General features: G+C 41.4%; 1 pseudogene; it reads left to right on the forward strand.

Annotated features, from left to right (window-relative positions):
* Window positions 1-791: 791 nt before the first annotated feature.
* LOC107120199 overlaps window positions 792-24,083 on the forward strand; it is a 32,205-nt pseudogene continuing 8,913 nt past the window's right edge.

The raw sequence follows: 24,083 nt of genomic DNA on the forward strand, positions 1-24,083 counted from the left end.
TTATATTTTGGTTCTATTTGAGAGCCAGTTTAGTGTAGTGGTTAAGTGCGCGGACTCTAATCTGGGAGAACCAGGTTTGATTCCCCACTCCTCCACTTGCAGCTGCGGGATGACCTTGGGCAAGCCATAGTTCTGTCAGGGCTGTTCACTCAAGGACAATTCTGGAAAGAGCTCCCTCAGCCCCAGGGTGTCTGTTGTGGGGAGGGGAAGAGAAAAGAGTACTGTTGGTCTGAGATATGGGTTGGATTCCCACTTTGCCATGGAAATTTACTGGGTGGCCTTTGGCCAGTCACAGTCTTTCAGCCTAAGTAGGGTTGCCATGTCCAAGCTGAGAAATACCTGGAGATTTTGGGGTGGAACCTGAGGAAGGTGGGGTTTGGGGAGGGGAGGGACTTCAGTGAGGTATAATGCCATAGAGTCCACCTTCCAAAGCAGCCATTTTCTCCTGGTGAACTGATCTCTGACTCCTGGAGAACAGTTGTAATCATAGGAGATCTCTAGCCATCACCTGGAGGTTGCGGGAGCGGGAGCGGTGTTGCAGGCAGTAAAAGACCTGCAATTAATCTATCAACGAACAGCCATAAGGCTGTTCGAATCCCACCGCAGCTGGGGTGAGCTCCCGGTCCTCGTCCCAGCTCCTGTCTACCCAGCAGTTCGAAAGCCTTAGGGCAAGTAGATAAATGGGTACCTGCCTTAGGTGCAGAGGGCACCCGCCTCCGGCGGATCAGAGCAGCAGTGGCGGCAGCTGAAGAACAGTGGTGTTGGCGGTGGCAACGGGTGATCTGGCAAACATGGCGGCGATCCGACATCGGGCAGTGAGCGACTTAGGTGGAGACTGGCCAGAAACGCGGCGACGCAATGACGCAGCACAGCCGGAGCCAATCGGATGGAGGCTAGTTGCAGCAGCCGTCGCATAGTCGCGTGCTACAAAAACCATCCAGGGGGAGCCGCTGTCGAGTAAAGATCTGCGCCGAAAGTACTGTCGCCTTGAAAGTGAAAGAAAGTGAAAGAAAGAACCCACCATGGAATGAAAGAGGAGCAGAAGGAGAAAACAACAAGAAGAACCCTGCTGTCTGGGTGCCTGGTAGGTAGGTATTCACTTCCCCCCTTTGCACTGTGGCCCTAGTTAGGTAAAGGTCTAATAATGTCTATGTAAACTGCTCAGAGCCCCCTGAGAAGGAGCAGTATATAAGCTGAATTAAATAAATAAATAAAATATTAAATCTGAAAAAAATTGTAATAAAGAAATACATACAAAATTCTATTTGGAATTATAAAAAACTCTATTAATTATTCTTCAAAGATGCGGTACAAATACAAGTTGAATCTGAACATGTAAAGCTAAACCACAATGATGTTTATCCTTAGTCTTATCCCATTGAAGTTAAAAGTCATCTATCATTTCTTCTAGACTGATAACCATTCTGTAAAGTTCAAAGTGTTATACACATTTATATTTTTTAATAAATACACAGGTTTTTTTTTCTAGGATATTGCCCTGAAACCGGCTGCTTATGTTACTGCCATGTATGTGGCAAGTTAAAAATTTGCCTTACTGATATCTCCAAGAAGAGAGAGAGATTGGTAAAATGGAAGCAGACAGATAAATGACAAAGAAGTGCTCCATTTATACAAAGGCCATACATGAGTACTGAGGAATATTTAGTTCTTTCAAAAAAATTGACAGGCTACCTCCATGATTTCAACTTCTGCATCTATGTATTGTGTTGAACTTTCCATCTCAAGAACAGCATGAGTGCAGAGAATGCTGTCATGCTGGAATTCCTCTGCCACTCTCTTTATTCATATATGTCAGCAGGCAGATTTCTGTAATGAGATTTACTAACTCTCCAAAGGATATAACCTTGAAAAGCAGGGTCTCTTTAGCACAATCTAATCAATATTACCTCATTTATCATCTCCTTGTGAAGCTTGGATTGTAGTGGGGACAAAAATGCATTTGTAACATTTGGAGAAGTAGTATTGGGCAGCAAAATCAATAGCAAAACTCACAGTGTTGTTTTGTACAATATTATAGTAATGCTGACTAGGATCCCCTAGGTCTGTTTTGACAGATACTGTGGTTTTCTGCACAAACATAATACAATTGGCTAGTTAGATATACCTACTCCAATATAGGATTTCTGAAATACAGAATATGTATGGTTGGCCAGCTGGTTGTTGAGACCAACAAATAAACTTCAGTGTTATTGTTTACTGTTTAAAATTAAGGCCATTCTCCATCAGCTGCTGGTTCACCTCACATTCTGCCCACCAGCCACAAATAGGGTGCCATTTTTTACATGCGAGGCAAATTTGGGTGTGTTAAATTAAAGCACTTTCTTGCAGGATTATGGTGGAATTTTTTTTTTTTACCACCACCTGCATTTTTAAAAGGCATGTATTTGGGTGGAAATCCTGTTTGAGATATCTGAGTTGATACTTTCTACTTACCGTAAGTATCTCTGTGTACTTTTGCTGTATGCTCTTGCTGCTTGCTCACGGACCCAGGCAATCTTGTGGTCAGTTGCCATGATCACTTCTGGAACAGATACCACTGACTGTGCTGGTGCAAAAGGCAGGCAGTGCACTCTAGCCAGTATTGTCCATTTAAGGGATACATACACCTGTGTGTATCTGTCAGCTAGTTGCCATGCTTTCTTTGTTTACCTTCACCCCCGACTCTTGCGCACACGGGCATGCTTGCTTTGCTTTGCTGCCGTGGGTAACTTAAGGGGGGCTCGCTTTCATCCGTGAGAACTGGCTCAGCCAGACAGCGCTATCAGCACAACCTTGAAGAGAAGGGAGGGCTTGGGTTCCACTATCGGTGTGAATATTTCTGCTCTCAGGGGGTGAGGAGAGTCGCCTGTAATGTCCTGCCGGGAGAATTCCTGCACGAGTGCTTGAAGTTCATTTGCTTAGCTAGTTGAAGCATCAGAGTATATGTAGCGAGTCCCTTGCACTAATCGTTATTCCTAACAATGTACCTGTAGCAGTGACAACAGACCAGTATTCCAATAAAGCATAACTTTTCCTGAAGAGTATGTTTGGACCTGCTTGCCGTTGATCCCGACAATATTAGGGTCCCCAATATGATGGCTGTGGGTACCATGGCACCCACCAACACTTTTTATGTTTTTTCAAGTATTTTTAGAAAGTGGGCAGGGCTAGGTGGAGCTTTTGCCCAGAAAGGCTTCAAATTGGCTGTGCAGCTACCACTACAGTGTCACTGAAGGTAAGCTATGGCATCCATTTTGTAGCTGGCTCCACTTCCCGAAGCAGCCCTTTTGTGGTAGCCATTTTGTGATTGCACCCACCACACTGTCAGAATTCCAAAGATGCCTGCGGGCTCAAAAAGGTTGCCCCCCCCCATGTAGATATAAAGAGGGGGCAAATGGCAAGCGATTCCATGCTTTACAGAAATCGGTCAGTTTCATGACCTGACCATGACCCCATGGGTGTGTCCTTCTCTGGTAATGTTAGTTTTGAAATATGCTCTTTAAATAAAAATTCACATTCATCATCTTTAATGCCCCAGGGGGAATTTTTTTGCTGTCTACATCAGTTGGAAATGCTCAGCAATCCACACTCTAACTGTGAAACACAAATGGAGAATGTACTTTTTAATGCAATTTTTATTAAAGTTTCTTTCTTGTATTCTAATAGCAAAGTCAGCCAATCTTTGGATACTTAAATCCGGTGACTAGAGCTGTGTATGGGCAACACAAAGCTTTCTACAAACCTGAAAAGGGCCCCAGGTTTGCAGAAAAATGTGAAATCTATAAACCCCCTAACATTTCGGGGTTTAAAAAAAGCCAAAAATGGTAAAGGAAATGCCTGTAGCTTTAAGCACTTTATACTTTGTTCTATTTAGGATTATATTGTTGTGATTTTATTAATCTTCTTGTTTTAGTGTTTTATACAGTTGTTGCCAAGGTTCTTTGACTTGTGTGGCTAGTAGCCAATAAACCACACAGTGAAAACAATTATCCAGGTCGTAAAGGGTAACAAAGGTATTTATTTGAATAAAGGAGCACCTCACAGCTCGTGGGTGTTCAATTTGTTACAGCCGGGAGCTTGCTTATATACTTTTCTTGCTCCTCCTCACTTTACATCATCACTGACATCACTTAGACATGCTCAGTTCAGATTTCTTTGTCTGGCCAGTCATTAATCACATATTTGGCACACAGGATGTTAGTTGGCTGTGTTTCCACTCCTACAATGCAGGTGCAGCTCATTATTTTTGATTTGCAGTCTTGTTTATTCTTTTTGGCATTACTCCCAGACTTCTGTTACCTTTGACTGAACTTTCAGACTCAGTTCATTCTCAGTATTAAGTTCTCAGTTCTTGTCATCAAACATTAATACATGCATATAGAAGTATAACAGCACTTTTAAAAGAGTCCTATAAGCTTATTTTCACTAACAAGTATACAAAATATGAAAACAATATAATTACAATGACATTCTAAAGCATTAAACTTCTTACATGAATTCTTTTAGTGTTTTAAAATAGCTTATGGCATTAAGCTCTTGTAGGTGCATTGAATCCATTTTTTAGTTTTCATTTTGGTTTATCAAAATATTTTACAGGATATTTTTGGTCATTTTATGAAGCTGCTTTTCATGCATACCTTATACATTAACTTGTCTTAAACATAACATAAAATTCTAAAACACACAAAGGGATTTTTCTCTGTTACCACACACACACACACACACACACATACACACACACCTGCTGGACCAAATGAATAATCTCAAAGAGCAGATGACATCAATGACCCAGTGTATCACCACTCAACAAAATCAGATAAGCTAGACTCTGAAAATGATGAGTCAAACAAATGAGAAGGTGAAAGAAGTGGACGCCACTACCTAAAAGGTGAAGAAGAAAGTACAAAAACTGGAAAAGAAGCAAGTTTCTACAGAATAGCAGTTGCTACAATTACAAATGGAAAAGGCTAATATGATCCTTCGCTTTCAGGACATGCTAGAGACTAAGGGAGGGAATCTGAAGGAAGTGATGAGTGAAATACTGGCCCCAGTGACAGAGATGAAGGCGGAATTTTTGCTATGCGAAATGGATGTGGCCTACAGGTCATATTCAGGATACATAAAGAAAAATAATCTGCCTGGGGAAATTGTCATAAGATTCTCAAAGAGGCATGTAAGGGATGCAATCCTGAAAGCAGTATCTGGAGCACCCCTGAGAGTTGGGGAGAGTGTCATCAGAGTACTGAAGGATATTCCCTTTGAAATAAGACAGCGGAGAAAGAAATATAAAGAGCTGGACTCGGGTTCTTCCGGAGAGGACTCTGTCTGAGAAAGGGGCAGCAGTTCCTAAAAGTCCTTATAAGTTGTGGAAGAAACTGGAGAAGAAGAAGTGAAGGCTGAAGGACTGAATTGTGCCTTTGAAAAATTTTGAATTGAGATGCTTTGGGGTATTTCGTGATATCAGTTAAATTAAAGATGTGGGAAAAGTTAACGGACTATGTGACTCAGTTTGTAATGAGATTAATATGATTAAGACTAGATGTGTATTCAAGCTGATTAGAAGATCTCTCTTGGGTTTTTAGTCAGTAGTGGGTATCTTTTCTTTATCCCCTTAAATGTTGTCCACTCCCTTATTTCTGTTAGTTTGTAGTTTTAATAAAAATGCAATAAAAATCCCCATTTGAGAGCAAAAAACAAAACAAAACATTCAAATCACAAGATGTCATAGTCCTGTTGTACACTGCATTGGTCAGGCCACACCTGGAGTATTGTGTGCCATTCTGGAGGCCTTACTTCAAAAAGGACAGAATGTGGACAGAATGGAGTGGGTGCAGAGGAGAGCGATGAGGATGATCTGGTGCCTGGAGACCAAGCTCTGTGAGGAAAGCTGAGGGACATGGGAATGTTTAGTCTAGAGAAGAGGAGGTTGAGGGAGAGCATGATTACTCTCTTTAAGTACTTGAAGGGCTGTTACTTAGAGGAGGTCAGGGAGCAGTTCCTGTTAGCAGCAGAGGATAGGATTCACAATCATGGGTTTAAATTAAGGGTGGGAAGGTTCTGGCTGGATATTAGGAAAAGCTTTTTTACAGTAAGAGTTGTGCAACAGTAGAATCAGCTGCCTAGAGATGTGCTCAGCTTCCCATCACTGGCAGTCTTTAAGCAGCAGCTGAACAAACAGTTGTCAGGGATACTGTGGGCTGATCCTTCATTGAGCAGCGGGTTGGACTAGATGGTATGTATGGCCCCTTCCAACTCTGTGATTCTATAATTCTATGAAAAAGGAGAGAATATGGGGATTGCCAGGGGGAGGGAAAAAGGAAATAGTGTGGGGAGGGGGATACAGATGAGGTGCCACCCCACAAGTCCTTGAGGGGGGGTCCCTTCTAACTCTTTTCCCTACCATGCATGTGGGCCTGGCCCAGAGACCAGTACCACACAACTGGGCCACAGTTTTCCTAGGCAGAGGCTGCCAGTGGGATGGAAGCTTAGGACAGAAGGTCCAATAAAGGTAAGTTGACTGTTGGGTGGAAGGAGATAGGGTTGCCAACTCCAAAGATTTGAGGGGTGGAGCCGGAGAGCTCCAGGGCTTGAGGAGGGAAAGGACCTCAGAGGGGTATAATGCTATAGACTCCACCATCCAAAGCAGCCGTTTCCTCCAGGAGAGCTAGGGTTGTCAACCTCCAGGTGAGGACTAGAGATCACTTGGAATCACAACTGCTCTCCAGATGACAGGAATCAAATTCTCTGGAGAAAATGGCTGCTTTGGAGGGTGGACTCCAAGGTATTTTACTCTGCTTAGGTCATTCCCTCCCCAACCCTCACCCTTGCAGGGCTCCACCCCCAAATCTCAGGGAATTTTTCCAGCCTGGAGCTGGCAACATTAATGGGGGAAATGAGAAAGTTACTAGCATGCTGGATCAGAAGAATGCTGTAGACATAGTTTATCTTGATTTCAGTAAGACTTTTGATAAGGTTCCACATAATATTCTTGTTGACAAGTTGGTAAAATGTGGTTTGGATCCTATGACTGTTAGGTGGATCTGTAACTGGTTGACAGATAGCACCCAAAGATGGTTCCTCATCCTCTTGAAGACAAGTGAAGTGCCTCAAGGATCTGTCCCGGGTCCTGTTTTCAAAAGATTTCAAAATCTTTATAAATGATTTGGATGAAGGAATAGAGGGAATGCTTATTAAGTTTGCAGATGATACAAAATTGGGAGGGGTAGCAAATATGGTAGAAGACAGAGTCAGGATACAGGATGATCTTGACAGGCTGGAAAACTGGGCTAAAACAAATAAAATTAATTTCAGAGGGGATAAATGTAAACTTCTGCATTTAGGTAGGAAAATCCAAATGCGTAATTATAGGGGGGGACGTCTTGGCAGTAGTATGTGTGAAAAGGATCTAGGGATCTTAGTAGACCACACACTGAACATGAGTCAGCAGTGTGATGCGGTAGCTAAAAAGGCAAATGTGATTTTGGAATGTATCAACAGAAGTATATAGTGTCCAGATCATGCAAAGTGATGGTATTACTTTAGTCTGCTCTGGTTAGACGTCACCTAGAGTATTGCGTTGAGTTTGGGGCACCACAATTTAAGAAGGATATAGACAAGCTGGAACATGTCCAGAGGAGGGCAGTGAAGATGGTGAGAGGTCTGGAGACCAAGTCCTATGAAGAAAGGCTGAAGGAGCTGAATATGTTTAGCCTGGAGAGGAGATGACTGAGAGGTGATATGATAACCATCTTCAGGTACTTGAACAACTGTCATATAGAGGATGGTGCAGAGTTGTTTTCTATTGCCTTAGAAGGTTGGACCAGAACCAGTTTTCTGTAAGCCAGTTTGGCCAGGATCCTGGAGGGTTTTTTTTTTGCCATCTTCTGGGCATGAAGTGGGGTCACTGGGGGATGTGGGGGTAGGTAGTTATTAATTTCCTGCATTGTGCCAGGGTTGGACTTGATGACCCTGGGGGGTCCCTTCTAACTCTTTGATTCTGTGATCTCTAGTTGGGAGCTCTGTTATGATTCCAGGACATCTCCAGGCCCTATCTGGAGGTCAGCAACCCTAGAAGGAGATAAGGAAGGAGGGAAAGGGGAGAGGTTATGGGGTTTTCAGGAAAGGGCAAGAGGAAATAGTGGGAGGGGGGATGAGATGCCTCCTACAAGTCCTTGAAGGTTCCCATTTGTTTTAATATACTTCCCATACTTCTACTTCTGTAACAAACTTGAGTTGCTTTTAACTAATATTAGTGTGATGAAATTCATGCAAAGTGTGCATTTGCATTGCCTGTCAGGAAGCCAAATTTCAGATTCAAGGTTCTTTGACCAAGGAAAGCAAAGCATTTATCAGGTCTGAAGCAAACTTTAGCATATGGCATTGCCTGATGTGTTGCAACACACTAAAGTAGAAAATGTTTGTAGCATATAAGTCTAGAATATAGACAAATCCCTACACTCTTATGTGTACAGTTTTTCGCTCCTATCAGTGGCATTTAATATATTTACAACCTGTCCTAGAAATGTTAATTCTGAAGTACGTCCTACTGAATTTATTGGGCTTATTTGTAAATCCATGTGTTTGGGAATGTAGCCTTAATATGTAAACCAAGGTATCTGATGCTTTTTTTTTTTTAACGTACCTTACCAGCTCAGGGTTTGGGTTGGATCCTGAAGGCAATTCTATAAGTGGAATATAACTTCCCTATTTTCTCCTCCAATTGTAACTGACACACCTCCCCAAATTGTTCCTCCTGAGGGTCATAAAGAGACGCCAATGTTGGATCAGGCCAAAGGCCCATCCAGTCCAACACTCTGTGTCACACAGTGGCCAGAAATACCAGGTGCCATCAGGAGGTCCACCAGTGAGGCTAGGACATTAGAAGCCCTCCCACTGTTGCCCCCCCCAAGCACCAAGAAGACAGAGCATCACTTGCCCCAGAGCCCCTATCTATACCTTGTGGCTAATAGCCACTGATGGACCTCTGCTCCCCCAGGTACAGCATGGATGACAAATTGGACATCTGCAGTGGGCTGGGTGGTCATTGAATATCTCCTGTCTCGTGTTCTGTTAGTGGAAATTTTCATTGGGATTCAAGCCAACATAAAAGCATTACAATGAATAAAATAATAAAGCCACAAGCATAAAAATTGTCAATATTAAAAGCGACAATAAAACAGTAAAAAGAGAGTGCTAGAGATAGAAAACAGCCTAAAATAGTATTAACAAAACATTCCCCAGACCAGCATTCAGAGATAAAAACAACAGTTCAAAGTTGGAACTCAGCAACAGTTCAAATATTGACAACAGTTCAAAGTTGGAACTCAGCAGTTCAAAGCCTGGGTAACAATAAATGTTTTGGCCTAGCATCTAAATTACAGTAATGCAGGTGCTGGTTAACATTCCCAAGGTGAACCCCACCTTCAGGTACCCCAGCTCCAGGAGGTTTGACACTTGAAAGGTAAGAGCCAGTGATTTTAATTGAGCCCCAAACCACAGGGGCAGCTAGTGAAGACATTTCAGCACAGTATGATATGATGCCTATATCTCTGGCAATAAACTGTCTACAGCATTTTGGACCAAATAAAGTTCCTGGTCAAAAGCAGCCCCATGTAAAGCACATTAGAACAACCTGAACTCATGAAGATGCCTTAAAGACCATTGGTCTGACAAGATGACAGTATGGTCTACTAAGTTAATAGTCAGCAGCTGCCTAGAATCTCAAGTAGCCTACATCACCTACAAGTTGATCTTTTTTAAACTGGAGATGCTGGGGACTGAATTTGAGGCTTTCTGCATACAAAACAAATACTCTGCCTATGACCATGGCCCTCTCCATTCTATCCTGGATGTGATTACATAGCCAGATTATACTTTTTGAGAGATAGCTATAACTGTTGTATCAACTGAAGCTGATAAAAGACTCTAAAGCTCTAGCTGGTATAGTGTGTGTGTGTGTGGGGGGGGAGAGCGAGAGAGAGCACAATGGTTGATGTTTCTTTTGCAATCCATCACAAGCTCCAAAATTTAAAGGAAATAATCTTTAAAATCAAGTGTAATGAAATTGCATATAGCAAATCTCTCATAACATGGGTATTTTATTCAGTAGGTGGCAGCTGTAGTTCTGTGGGCACAGCAGATCAGTGCAACCTGGCCAACCTTGTTTTTATCTGCAAGTTGTTGATGTTTTGCAATTTGTGATCATGCATGGCTTGTGTCATTATTACTGGTAATCAACACATTCTGTTAATTTTATACAACCACTTGCATGGCTGTTCACTGTAAAAATGAGTAATTATTGTAACATCTGGTACATCAATATGGTTAGACAGCAGTCCTGAAAAGCAGGATACCTTCCTACAGCACAAGAAAGCAAAGCAAATTTACATATGGGGAATCTGACTTTCACTGAATTATACAGAGCTAAGACGCAAATCCATTATCCGAAGCTTTATGAAATATAAACATTACACAAACTGGTTTTATAGCTCTTTTCATGAAATCAAATGCTCTTATTTTAATTGTGCTTCTTTCCCCTGAAAATAAGTAGCATTAAGAGTTTTGGTAGAGATAATGGACTTTGTGAATAGGGACTGTTACAGTAGTTATACTACTGATCAAACACCTGCTTGACATTTATGGAGCCAAAGATTGCAGTGACCAAAAAAACAAAGAGCTCTGTTTATTTCTGGTACTTTGATGTTTCCAGTGCCAAGACCTTGGTTTCTTAACTTCTCTATTTTCATGAGTCACTGAGATTGATGTTGCCATTTTATAGATGTGTAGGTAAGCCTCAGAGAGACAGGAGGTTCCTAAAATCTCACAAGAAATCAATAGCAGAGAAGCACAGCATCAGTCCTAGAGAACTTAATAGGAGACTAGAATGTTCTTTCTATAGGCAACTATAACTTCAGTCATTGGAAGAGCTGAAACAAGTAATGTAAATCAGGTGGAGTATGCTGAATGGTGAGGTTGGATGCCTCAGGGTCAAATTTTCCAAGAGAAATGTGTGCAGACAAGAGAGGTGTGTGACCAAGTAATGGTACATACTTGCAGTTAATGTCTACTGATTGCCAGGGCTGTGATCTCAAATGCTCCCAGTATTACTTTTTAGCTCAGTAGCTATTTAAGAAGTAGGGTCAATTTGTAACTACTACTTATACAATGTCAAGAGTACAGAAATAAACTTTATTCTGCCTTTTGGTTTATTTTTCTAATATGGTCTTATATTTTGTTTATCCTTTCATCTTTGTGTGTGTGTTAAATCCGGAAAACTAAATGCTCAAGACAGTGTGTGGCTGCAAATACAGCTGTCACTCTATCTGACTGAGATTTTAATGAGTTACAATCCAGGAAGAGCAGGTAAAAAAGGGTTGGAAGTGGTGGGATATGCAAGGTCTGAAGAGGGACAGCTGAAGGACTGGTAGTTAGCATAGCGAGATTAGGACATGTCTACAATTTCAAATTATGTCCCTGCTGTCTTCTGATTGGCTATTCTGGAGACTTCCTGGTCCTGCAGAGCTTCCTTCTTCTTCTTGTTCCTCCTTCAGCAATTAGGCTAGGCAGTTAAGGCTCTTTCTCTTCTATGTTCTACTGGGAATAAGACCTGTTGTGGAAATAAATTCAACGAGCTTTAGAAAGAGGCTCTGGGCGGGTGCTCTGGCCTTGGTGTCAGCAAGCTGTCATATTAGTAGCAGGAATATATATGCTTGACCTGTATGTTCTATTTAACCTTACTTTGCTTTCTGTAATAGCTTCATATGTTTATAGTTGTTGCCTAGCAAACCAGGCGCATGCTCACAGACTGCAGCTCGTTAGTGAAACGCAAAACAACTCAAGGACAGGTGGTAAGATAAGGCTTATTGTGGTAGTTGCTTGATGTTTAGCTTTTATGCATAGCCTGGGAACAGAGATGTTTTGAATTACATGAACCGTTTTGATTCCCAGCACCTTGGCGCTTCTTTCTTTCTGGCGGGAATATGACCCATTGGTGTAGAGACTATTTGAATTCCTTTTATATTACATGTACGGACCCCTGCATGTCATTCTAATCAGAAACCTTGTTAGCGAATCATCCTTTCAATAAAAGTTTCCTCTTAACTGAGAAGTGACTCATTGTTGGATGGGCAACCTGACACTTGGGCACTCAGTGTCAATTTGCTGTGGTGACCTCAGCAGGGTATAATTTATTTATTTATAAATGACACAGAGTCCACCGTTTTCTCCAGGGGAACTGATCTCTGCCATTTGAAGAGCAGTTGTAATTCTGAGTGATCTGCAGCGCTCACATGGGGATTGGCAGCAATGGTTCCCCAGGAGGAAATGGCTGGTTTGGAGGGTGGAGTCTATGGCATTGTACCTGTCTGAGGTCCCACCCCTCCTTAAACATCCAGCCGCAGGAAGATCTGGAGCAGAAGGATTTTTAGAGAGTACATTGAAGTAAGCTATCCTGAGTAACTATCTTCTGCACTTTATGAAACTGTATTAATAATGGAATTGTTTTATATGGTTTTATGTAGTCTTAACTGTATTTTATGTACTGACTGTGAACCGCCCTGAGCCTGCATTGCGGGGAAGGCGGGGTATAAATGTGACTAATAAAGTAATAATAATAAAATAATCACCACCCTCTCCAGGCTCCACCCCTCAAATCTCCAGGAATTTCCCAACCTGGAGGTGGCAACCCTATCTCCTTCCCAGCCAACCATCAACCTAACTTTATCTGCCCCTCTGACTTCAGCTTTCCATCTCCTCTCCTCTCCCTGCGGCCTCTACCTAGGAAGAGTACAGTCTTACTCCACAGTGGGGACCAAAGCAGCTCACATCATTCTCCTCTCCCCCTTTTGATCTGCACAACAACCCTGTGAGGTAGGTTAGGCTGAAAGTCTGTGCCTGGTTTGAAATCACCCACTCAGCTTCCACAACAAGAACCTGAGTCTGAAGTGCTGATACATCACACTGGCTGTCATAGGGTGGCCTCCTCAGCAGAGTGTAATGACACAAAGTCTACCATTTTCTCCAGGAGAACTCATCTCTGCCATCTGGAGAGCAGTGGTAATTCTGAGTGATCTTTAGCCCTCATCTGGAGATTGGCAACAATGTTTCCCCAGGAAGAAATGGCTGGTTTGGGGGGGGGAGTGTATGGCATTCTATTCAGCTGAGGCCTCTCCCCTCCCCAAACTCTGGCTTCCATAGACTCCACCACAAAATATCCAGGAATTTCCCAACCTGGAGCTGGTAGGCCTGGAAAGGGCTTCCTGTCTTTGCCTTTTTACTGACAGAACCAAGCTTGGTTGCCTAGCAACAGCCACTGAGGGAGAAGTTAGCTGCACAGGAGCCAAGCAGGAGACATGCCTTTGTCAGGAGAGACAGACATATTGGCAGTTTATTCTGTCAGGGAACAGTGACCAGGCTGGCAGTGGGTGGGAGAGAGGAGCGGACCCAGCCCCCAGCCAATGGCATGGAAGTACTCTTGGGTGGCGGTTGGTGGGCCAATGGCTGATGGAGTACACAGCGCAGCCAATGGGAAAGCTGGAAATGTGTTAGGGCTTTTATAGAAGAAGAAGAAAAAAAGAGATTGGTTTTGTACCCCACCCTTCACTACCCAAAGGTGTCTCAGAGCGGCTTACAAACTCCTTTCCCTTCCCGTCCCCACAACAGACACCCTGTGAGGTAGGTGGGGCTGAGAGAGCTCTTGACAGAAACTGATCTTTTTCGAGAACAGCTCTTATCAGAACTATGGCTTGCCCAAAGTCATCCCGCCAGGTGCAAGTGGAGGAGTGGGGAATCAAACCCAGTTCTCCCAGATTAGAGTCCGTACACTTAACCACTACACCAAAATATATCAGATAACAGTTTGTTCTTTTATAATAAACCTACTTATTTTTCTCTAAACAGTCAGTGCCCCACTTCCTTGCATATTTAAACTCTGCCAACAGGAAGAACTGTTTCTAGAGACAGAAGGGTTCTGAAATCTATCTTGGAACATGCCCTCCTAAAATTAGAGCCTTCCCCAAAACAAAAACTTACTGTAAGAATCTAATTCCCAGCTGCCTGATGGCAGTAGATAAAACTCTAGGGTTAAATCCAGAGTAGTAGTTGTAAGTAAACCCTGATTTGGATGGCCCAAAGCAGCTTGATCTTGTCAGATCTTAGAAGCTAACCGGGGTCAACCCTGATTATGGCAATGACAAGCCACCTCTGTTCATCTCTTGCCTTGAAAACCCTGAGCAGATCGTCATAGATTGGCTGCAACTTGAGGGCACTTTCTATTATCAGACAATGGTGTTCAAGGTCTGAAATTCTTCTGGGTGCCATTTTAGGAGACAGTACAAGGCCACAGTACAAGCCGCCAACACTATTGACAACTGACAGCCTATAATGGGAGAGCCCTGATCCCCTGGGTCTTCCAATTACTGCCCGAGCTAATTGCCCAGGACAACTGAAGAAGACCAATGAGCTGACTGTAAGATGAGGAAACGAAGTACTAGCACTTTACTATATTACTATATTTATGGTTTTTAAGAATTGTTGTTGTATTAACAGATGTTATACTCTTATACTATACTGTTGGAATTTTATTCTGTTTTTATGTAAGCCACCCTGAGCCGGCCTCGGCCGGGAGGGTGGGGTAAAAATCTAATAAATAAATAAAATAAATAAATTTTATTCACTAGGCTTTTTGATGGGGTGCAGGCAAATCTTTATTAGGCCAATTATAGAAATCTAGGAAAACACCCTCACTTGAAGCGTGGTTCCAGAAAGTGTGGGATATAGTTATTCAGGATAAAATAGCTACACAAATATTGTTGATGGATACCCCAGGCTATGAAAATAATTTTGTGGAAAAGTGGTATCCTTTTATAGATTATGTAAATAACAATCCCTCTGCAGAATGTAAAATATCATCAAAATATCTGGAATTTATCTTGTTTTAGGTCTATTCCTAAAATATGTAATGCAAAACTAGGTTTTAGTTTGTGTGTGTATATGTCTGTGTGCTCCATCAACCATTGGCCCATCAACTGCCAATCAAGAGTACTTGCATGCCATTGGCTGGGTCCTGGGTCCGCTCCTCTTCCCTTCCCACTGCTGCCTCAGCCACTGTTTCCTGTCAGAATAAACTGCCAAAATGACTGTCTCTCCTGATGAAGACACTTCTTCTGCTTGGCTCCTGTGGGACTAACTTCTCCCTCAGTGGCTGTTGCTAGGCAACCAAGCTTGGTTCTGTCAGTAAAAAGGCAAAGCCAGGAGGCCCTTTCCAGGCCTTTGTGGGGAACCTCTGACTAGGGTTGCCAGCTCCAGGTTGGAAAATTCCTGGAAATTTTGAGGTGGAATCTACGGAAGCCAGGGTTTGGGGAGGGGAGAGGCCTCAGCTGAATAGAATGCCATAGAGTCCACCCTCCAAAGCAGTTATTTTCTCCTGTGGAACCATTGATGCCATTCTCCAGGTGAGGGCTGAATATCACTCAGAATTACAACTGCTCTCCAGATGGCAGAGCTCAGTTTTCCAAGAGAAAATGGTTACTTTGCTGGGTGAACTCTGTGTCATTATAACTTGCTGAGGTCACTTCCCTCCTGCTTGGGTCTCCACTGTGGAGAAAGACTGTACTTTTCCTAGGTAGAGGCTCCAGGTGTGTGTGTGGGGAGATGGAAAGCTGAAGTCAGAAGGGCTGGAGATCACTCAGAATTACCACTGCTCTTCCGGTGGGAGAAATCAGTTCCTCATGCGAAAACAGTAAGCTCTGTGTCATTATACCTTGCTGAGGTCACCACAGCAAATTGACATTGAGTGCCCAAGGCCAGGGCACCTGCCAAGAGCCTCTTTCTAAAGCTCATTGCATTTATTTCCACAACGGGCCTTATTCCTAGTTCCAACATAATTTATGAGATCTGCTGCTAGAAGAACGCTTTATTTTATTTTAAAACAGCAAATTATAGACAGGGATTTCTGTGGGGAAAAGTAAAATGTTGTACTTGAGGGTACTGTTGTGGTGATGGGGAAAATGTGTCCTATGAGCCAGCGTGGTGTAATGGTTAAGAGCAGCGGACTCTGATCTGGAGGACTGGTTTGATCCCCCATTCCTCCACATGAAGCCTGCTGGGTGACCTTGTGTTCATCACAGTTCCCTTGGTGAAGTTGTGCAAGAGGGCTGACTTATTACTGTTTTGTTTTTGTTTTTCTGTTTTCTTTCCTCTTGAAACTTGTTAGCCACCTGGAAACGCCTGAGAAAGCAAACCACAAATCAGATGCAAACGGATTCTTTGTCTCCCTCTCCTAACACTGTGTCGCCAGTGCCTTTAAGTAACCCCACAAGTGCCCCAAGGTTTGGAACAGTGATTCCTAATCGAATCTTCGTTGGAGGAATTGATTTTAAGGTATGGTTTCATCACATTTGAAACTCAGGAAGATGCGCAAAAGATTCTCCAAGAGGCTGAGAAGCTAAATTATAAAGATAAGAAACCGAACATTGGTCCAGCAATAAGAAAACAACAAGTAGGGATTCCTCGATCCAGTATAATGCCTGCAGCTGGTACAATGTACTTGATGACGTCCACTGAATATCCTTACACGTACCACAATGGTGTGGCTTATTTCCATACTCCTGAAGTTGCCTCCGTTCCACAGCCATGGCCTTCGCGTTCTATTTCCAATTCCCCTGTAATGGTAGCCCAACCTGGATATCATTATCAGGCTCCAGCACAGTGTCTTCCAGGACAATGGCAGTGAAGTATTCCACAGTCTCCTGCCTCCCCCACCTCCTTCTTTTATCTGCACCCTTCCAAAATTACTTTCCAGAAAAATTTCCCTAATAGAAGCTGCAATTCCAGAGCCATATTCCAATCATGGTATTCAAGCAGCCTACTACCAAGTTCACGCTCAAAGTGCCATTGCCATGCCAGCCCCTGTGATGCAGCTGGAGTCTATTAAAGAAGCCAAGGTACAATCTGTGAGGAGAAATTTTTCCCATTCTTCATCTATGAGTCTGAAGCCTCGATATGCGCTGAGTCCCCATTATCATCCTAGAAAAGATTACAGATCAGACAACACAATGCTTATTACTCACAGTTCCCTCAGAACTCTCTCAGCCCCACCTACCCCCCAAGGTGCCTATTGTGGGGAGAGAAAGGGAAGGAGATTGTAAGAGCCTTTGAGACTCCTTAAAGTAGAGAAAAGCAGTGTATAAAACCCAACTCTTCTTATATTCCTTCCATTTTAATTGTTATATGAATTTTGGCACGTTGGGGGCCAAGTAATGTGGCGGGGAGGATGGGCTATAAATGCAATAAAATAAATAAATAAATAAATAAAATTCCTCCCCCTAGATGGCTGCCCTATATGAAGAGGGACCGTATGAAGAATACACTGGATCTGTTTAAAGACAGCACTGTTCAAACTACAAACTTAATTGAAATGAGTAGTTAAAAAACTATTATCTGCCTTTTTCTTATGGAGGCTATACCTTGGAGTTACTGAATGAACAGATAAATAATTTCTAGCAATTCTGTTCATTCTCATAGAGCTGGGTTTCACTGTACTTTGTCTTCTGCAATCTAATTTTTAGTAATTGGGTTACTGAATGGCTATAATGATGTCAAGAATTGAAGTAATGGGTATAGTCAGAACAATTTCATGCTTTTCAGATAAGATTATATTATACTTAGACTGGGTCATGACTGACTTTATGACTTCACCAGTTTAATTAAACCTAATATCTAAAATGGAATAAAATTGCTTGGCTAAATTGTCATTTCTTAGTAATATCATTTGGATGCCTTATTTTGCTAGTCATCTAACAGAAGGTCTTTACTTTGGTAGATGTGGCTTGACAAGTTATATTTTTAGAGATTCATAAACTGTACCTCTTTTAGGTTTCAGTGACACTGCGGTTACAAAAAGTGATACAACTTAAAAAAAATATCCTGACTGGTTGTATCATTGATCTAAATAGTCTTGTGCAGAAGTTTCTAGGGGCTGCCTGCAGCCCTGTAAACCTGCCTGTAAATTAAGATCATCTGGAGCAGATGTTCTTTCTCTTTATCTGAGGTGGACATATGGCAGAGTGTTTTCAGCTGCAGCTCTCAAACTATGGAATTCTCTGCCCAACAAGTACTAGTCAGCCCTGTTATGGTTGCATTTACAGAAGCTGGGGGGGGGAGATTTTCCAGAGGGCCTTTGAGAGGAGTCTGAAACACAGGAGGCTGTTTAAAAATAATAATAAGGAGGGGGTTGGGGTAGGGATAAATTAAGTATTGTTGGCTGTGGTTGTGTTTATCTTTTCTGATACATTCCCCACATTCCATAAGCAACCTTTAGTATTAAGTAAAATGAAAAAAACCCATGTTTTCTGCAGGCAAAAATACAATTTTGCATGTTGATATATGTTTTGTTCTTCAAAATTATTTCGCCTCATACAATGCTTTATCCTGTAGACTTTTAAAACTATAACTGAATGATGGTGTGGTAATTTTTAATAGGAATGCTCCTATTTCCCCAGTTCTATTGCACTTTATATTAGTTTTGTCTAGTTCTGGGGATACACAATGCTCTTCTGCTGTAGCTCATGAACTTTATGAAGCAGAACCCCAGAAGTACAAAGAATGATCCTTTTGTCCTTACTCCTCTCCTCATCAAAATTTCTCTGTTCCCATTGTACCCTTTTACTTACACTGGAGGTAAAAAGTGGAATGCCATGTCCTCAATCCATGGTTTCTTGGAAAAGTGCACCCAGGGTCTCAGTAAAGTTCCCAGCTGTCTGCATGGGCAATAGGTAATTTCTGAAACACTTTTGAGATCCTTGAGTGCACATTTTCACTATTTAGGAATTTCTGGAGAAGCTCATGCAGGGAGTTATGACCATTCTGTTCTTTTGCACTTAGTGGTTCTCTAGTGTGATATTACTTTAAACATCATATTAGAAAATCTGAATATATTGATTTTCTTATGGGTGTTTTAATAACACACTGGAAAATGACTAAGATCATAATAGAGAGTTCTTGGATGTGTTTTCCAGAGATGCCTGAATCACATACATGCACAGCAAGGAAACTGAAAATGTTGTTTTCCCTGATTTCAAGCATGGTAGTGTTCCATGTGCCTCGGCATTTAGTCATGTCGGCCACATGACCACAGAAATGTCTTCGGACAGCGTTGGCTCTTTGGCTTGGAAATGGAGATGAGCACCACTCCCTAGAGTCAGATTCGACTAGCGTTTGAGCAAGGGAAACCTTTTACCTTTAGACTGAAGGGAGCCTTATGAAAACCGCAGGTGTATTTTCCAATGATTGCTAAATCAGTATGTATGTTTTAAATTGTTAGCTGCCTTGGCAGCCCTTGTCAGGGCAGAAAGGCAGGATATAAGTTTTGAAAATAAATAATAAACAAATACATATCTCCACCAGAAACTGGTAGCAGGAATAGCCCAAGATGGCCTTCATGGTATTTTCCTACATCTGCTTTCTGTGCACCTAAACAAAATGTTTGCCTGCCATTTAAAGAAAGAAACACCAGCTGGTAAAAGAACAAACACAACCTTGGGCAACCACTAAGTAAGAAAGAGTTGGCTAGTTGCCATAACAAGTTACTGCCACAGCAGGAACTTGATTCCAACTGTCAACAACGACATTTACTTTCTTCTCTCCCTAAGGGATGTCTGCTTATCAAAATTTGATGACATAATTGAGCTGTTTGAAATTCAGGACCAGCCTCATATGAATCATATCCATCTATGGTAGAACCTTTTAAAAGTCTATTTGCTATGTTACTTTAGAATATTCTTTGTTGCTAATCTGCCTAACAAAAGAAAAGTAGGCACGTTTTAATGCTAGGACTGGACCGAGTAGCCTAGAAACCTGAAAGAGTATTGATGTCTAGGTTGCCACTCCTCAAACATGGTGACTAATAGGGCTGGTCTGAAACTCCTGGAGTTGTTCTCTACTTTTAATCTCTTCATCTTAAATGGGACAAAAATCAATAATTCAGGAGACTCTTACACCTTTCTTTCCACCTTGTTGTTGTTCAGTCGCACAGTCGAGTCCGACTCTTCGCGACCCCATGGATCATCTCCCGCCAGGCCCTCCTGTCTTCCGCCGTCTTCTGAAGTTGGCTCAATTTCATGTTCGTTGCATCGATGACACTGTCTAACCATCTCATCCTTTGCCGTCCCCATCTTCTTTGACCTTCAATCTTTCCACCTTGTATGCTAGTACAATTGAATACATAGCTGTTTCCTTTAATTTATTGAATTGAGCAAACCATTTTAGAGTAAGTGACCACTGTCCTCTAGTTCTTACATTAAATTTTAACAATTGAATTTTAAAAATTCCAATATCTGAACCCACCAAAGATATATCTCCTGGCTTTAGAAAGACGTAGATAAACAGAGCAGCTACAAGATACAATAGCCAAGCTCTTGAAACTGCAGATCTAAAAGACAGGAAAAAAGCCTTACTTCAATCTGATGCTAGTATAATCCAGAATAATGAAGGACTAGTTCAAAATTTCAAACCACTACTAATTAACAACTGTCCTCTTAAACAGAAACACCATCAGTCTAATGACATACATATAATTTTGAATAACATTCAAAACAGCATTCTTGCACTAAAGTGTCAGCACAAATGCCCATGGCTACCAGCTGTACAAACAATAATTAAGTAAAACTGTTTTGATAAATATATGGTACCAGTAGCTGCACACATTAGATTTTAAAGCAAGGATGACCAAGTTACCTATAAAATACAAAAGCACATTAAAAAATTGAATATTTTTTTTCTTTTCTATAGTCCCAAAACTCTCCATTCTTTTCATAAGCAAATTTGCATACTAAACTGCCTACAACTTGTTCAATTCTGTATCTTGTTACTTTTTTATTAGAAATGATTTATATTTAATTTCATTTAACGCTGAATGATTTAATTGATAATGATGACTATTAAATATAGACAAGATTATAAGCAAGTGTGTCTGCAAAAGGAAAAATTCCCTCCCCTCCGTATTTAGATTGTTATAGATAATAAAATTGAAATCAAGATTGATTTCCTATTTTATTTTTTTTAAAGGAACTATTTTTACATCTTAAAATATAGGTTGATATGATACATTCTAATAGGTTTAAGGTTGCCAGATAGTTTCAACAAAAATAAGGGACGCACTTGATACAAAAATTTCATCCACACCCTAAATAGCACACACACACACACAATAAAAAAGAAAAAATGCCCTGTCCCTGTAATAGGCTTGTGTGTGGAAATGAGCTGTTGAGGCTTTCAATGGCATAGAAATAAATAAGATCCCATTAAGCCTCTATTAAAGCGACAAGACATTTTTCTCCAGGCACTTGGGAAAGCTAACCAGGATCTACCCAGTCCTAGTCTGACATGCTAAGCACCAGTGTACCACACTTTCCCCCCATCTAATACAAACAAATACATGCAGGGATTTGGAGATTTTGAATAGTTGTGCAGGCAGAAATTCAAGACATAAAGCTAATAACAGATTCTTTATATTGCTGTTTTACAGCTTCTGGAAAGCAAAACAGCTTAGTTCCTGATCATATTCTAGTCTCCAGGGAACAAGTAATAATATTTAAGGGTTGCACATGTTTTGCCACAGCTGCTGGTTCAAGCCAGTTTCTCTCAGACTTTTCCAGCTCCCCCCCCCGCTATATTCAATCTTTGGGGGCATAATACAGCATCAAAATCTTTGCACATAGTGTGAGCTAGCTCGCAGTTTTTTAGTCACCGGCTCGCACATTTTTGTCTTAGCTCAGGAAGGAGGGGCTCTAGAGCAAACTGATTGATGCAGTAGCCAAATCGCTCCCTCACAACTTTAATCCCAGTAGCTCACAAAGTAGAATTCTTACTCACAAGACTCCACAGTTTATAGGGAGCATTGGTCCCAGCACCACCTTCTGAAACCTACCCTCCAGGTAGAACCAGAACCACACCTAAACAGTGGCTCCCAATCCCAATCCTGATAGGTTGTTCAGAAAGATACCATGATTGATGGTATGGAAATCTGCTGAGGGGTCCAGGAGAATCAACAGAATTGAACTCCCTCTGTCCATCTCCTGGCCCAAGTAATCCACCAGGATTACCAAGATTGTTTCAGTCCCGTAACCAAACCTGAAACCAGATTGGAAGGGACCTAAACAATTTGTCTTATCCAGAAAGGCTTGGAGTTGTCCAGCCATCACCCTTTCAGTGATATGTGAAGTACAAGTATTCAGAGATGATAGTTCTGAAATTGCTGAACCAGCATAATTTAAGGGGATGTGGGAGGAGAACTGTGGATTTCTTCAATAACAATAATGTGTCTAACTTCCTTAATGCTTATAAAAGTATTTTCTTCAGTTATGTAGGGGATACATAGTTATCAGTTATGCCCCTCTTTTAGATGGAATGTTAGATCCTTAGTACTGTAAATGTAGTCATCATCAACTTGCCAGCTTGCTCCCTAATTACTCTTTTTTGCCCAATAGTAGTTGAAGTTAATTGCACCCTACTGTACCTGGAATTCTTATTTCCTGTAGTGTGATGATTAGATTAACGAGATTCATTGGTACTGACTCTCTCAACAACATTTATTGAAGCCAGATGTATTCTTACCTTTCAGATTTTTTAAAGGAGAAAAATCCATCCTGATTAATACAGTTCCATGTATCACAATTGTAGCAAGCTTACAAGACTGTTTCCAATAGAATACTAGTGCTTCTGTAGAGATTGTGTGATGCAGTAGACAAAAGCTGTTTATCACATTTTTATTTTGCCCTTCCTCTAAACTATTTTTACAACTAGGTCTTAAGTGCTGATGAATTATACATTAAGGATAATACAATGGCTTTGATCTAGTGAAATGCACTTTCACTTTAGAATTGCCAGTCCCCCTTTTCTCCACAGCTACTCTGGAAGGGTCTCCAATTGTCTGGAGCCAATCTAGTATGGGGTCTTTAGATGGGGTGAATCAGAAGCACTTCTCCTTGTACATGCAGTATTGATGTTCATAGGGTTCACTGGACACCCTTTTATTTTGTTTTGTTTTTCCCCTCAGGGAGGATTATGAAAGAAATTAGAGACATGGAGAGAATGTGACAAACATTATAAATCTGTTATGTCAGTGCCAGATTGTGACTCATTTTGTGAAATTGGTTACATATTAGAATTAGGATTGTTTGATTACTAGAACATAAATTAACATTTAAGGGATTAATTTAAGGAGAGTTCTTTTTTTTTAGTGTTGCCTCATTGACAAGTTGCCAAAGAATGCAGGGGTTTAGAAATAGAAGATGGGGAACACGTGCTCTGAACCGGCAGAACCACGTGGAGTTTAAAGATGGAGGTAGGATATATGGATAGCAAGCTGGACATAAGAGGGTTAAAGCTTCGATAGGGGTCGTGGAGAGGGAGAGAGAGAGAGACCATGTGGTTGGGAAGCATCTTTTATAACGTGGGGGGGCAGGCTGAGCTGGCCACATCCCCCTGTGACACCTCCTGTTAGTCCGTCCCATAATAATAATGAAAAATTGCTGTGAGTTCACAAATCACAATGAATAGACAATAATAACTAGTACAGAATTGACGCTTGATGATGTTTATAATTTCTATGTTTTCAGAACACAGGACGTCAAATACGGAAGGTGAGCGATACGAACATCTCGAGTGGTTGTTCGTTTCGAGACAACTCTTTTTCAACCAAATTCAGTTCTCTGGTTGTCTTATTGTGTTTAGACTTGTTGTCCGAATTTAGAATTTGTTAGCCCTTGTGCTGTTAAAACTTGTTAGCCTATGTGCTTTACGGATGTTGGATAAGATTGATATCACAGCTAAACACAATAAGACAACCAGAGAACTGAATTTGGTTGAAAAAGAGTTGTCTCGAAACGAACAACCACTCGAGATGTTCGTATCGCTCACCTTCCGTATTTGACGTCCTGTGTTCTGAAAACATAGAAATTATAAACATCATCAAGCGTCAATTCTGTACTAGTTATTATTGTCTATTCATTGTGATTTGTGAACTCACAGCAATTTTTCATCATTATTATTGTACTGCTTTGAATTGCTGGTCCCCCTTGTATATATTT

The sequence above is a fragment of the Gekko japonicus genome, unplaced genomic scaffold (assembly GCF_001447785.1).
Source record: "Gekko japonicus isolate JY-2015 unplaced genomic scaffold, Gekko_japonicus_V1.1 scaffold465, whole genome shotgun sequence".
NCBI classification, from domain to species: Eukaryota; Metazoa; Chordata; class Lepidosauria; order Squamata; family Gekkonidae; genus Gekko; species Gekko japonicus.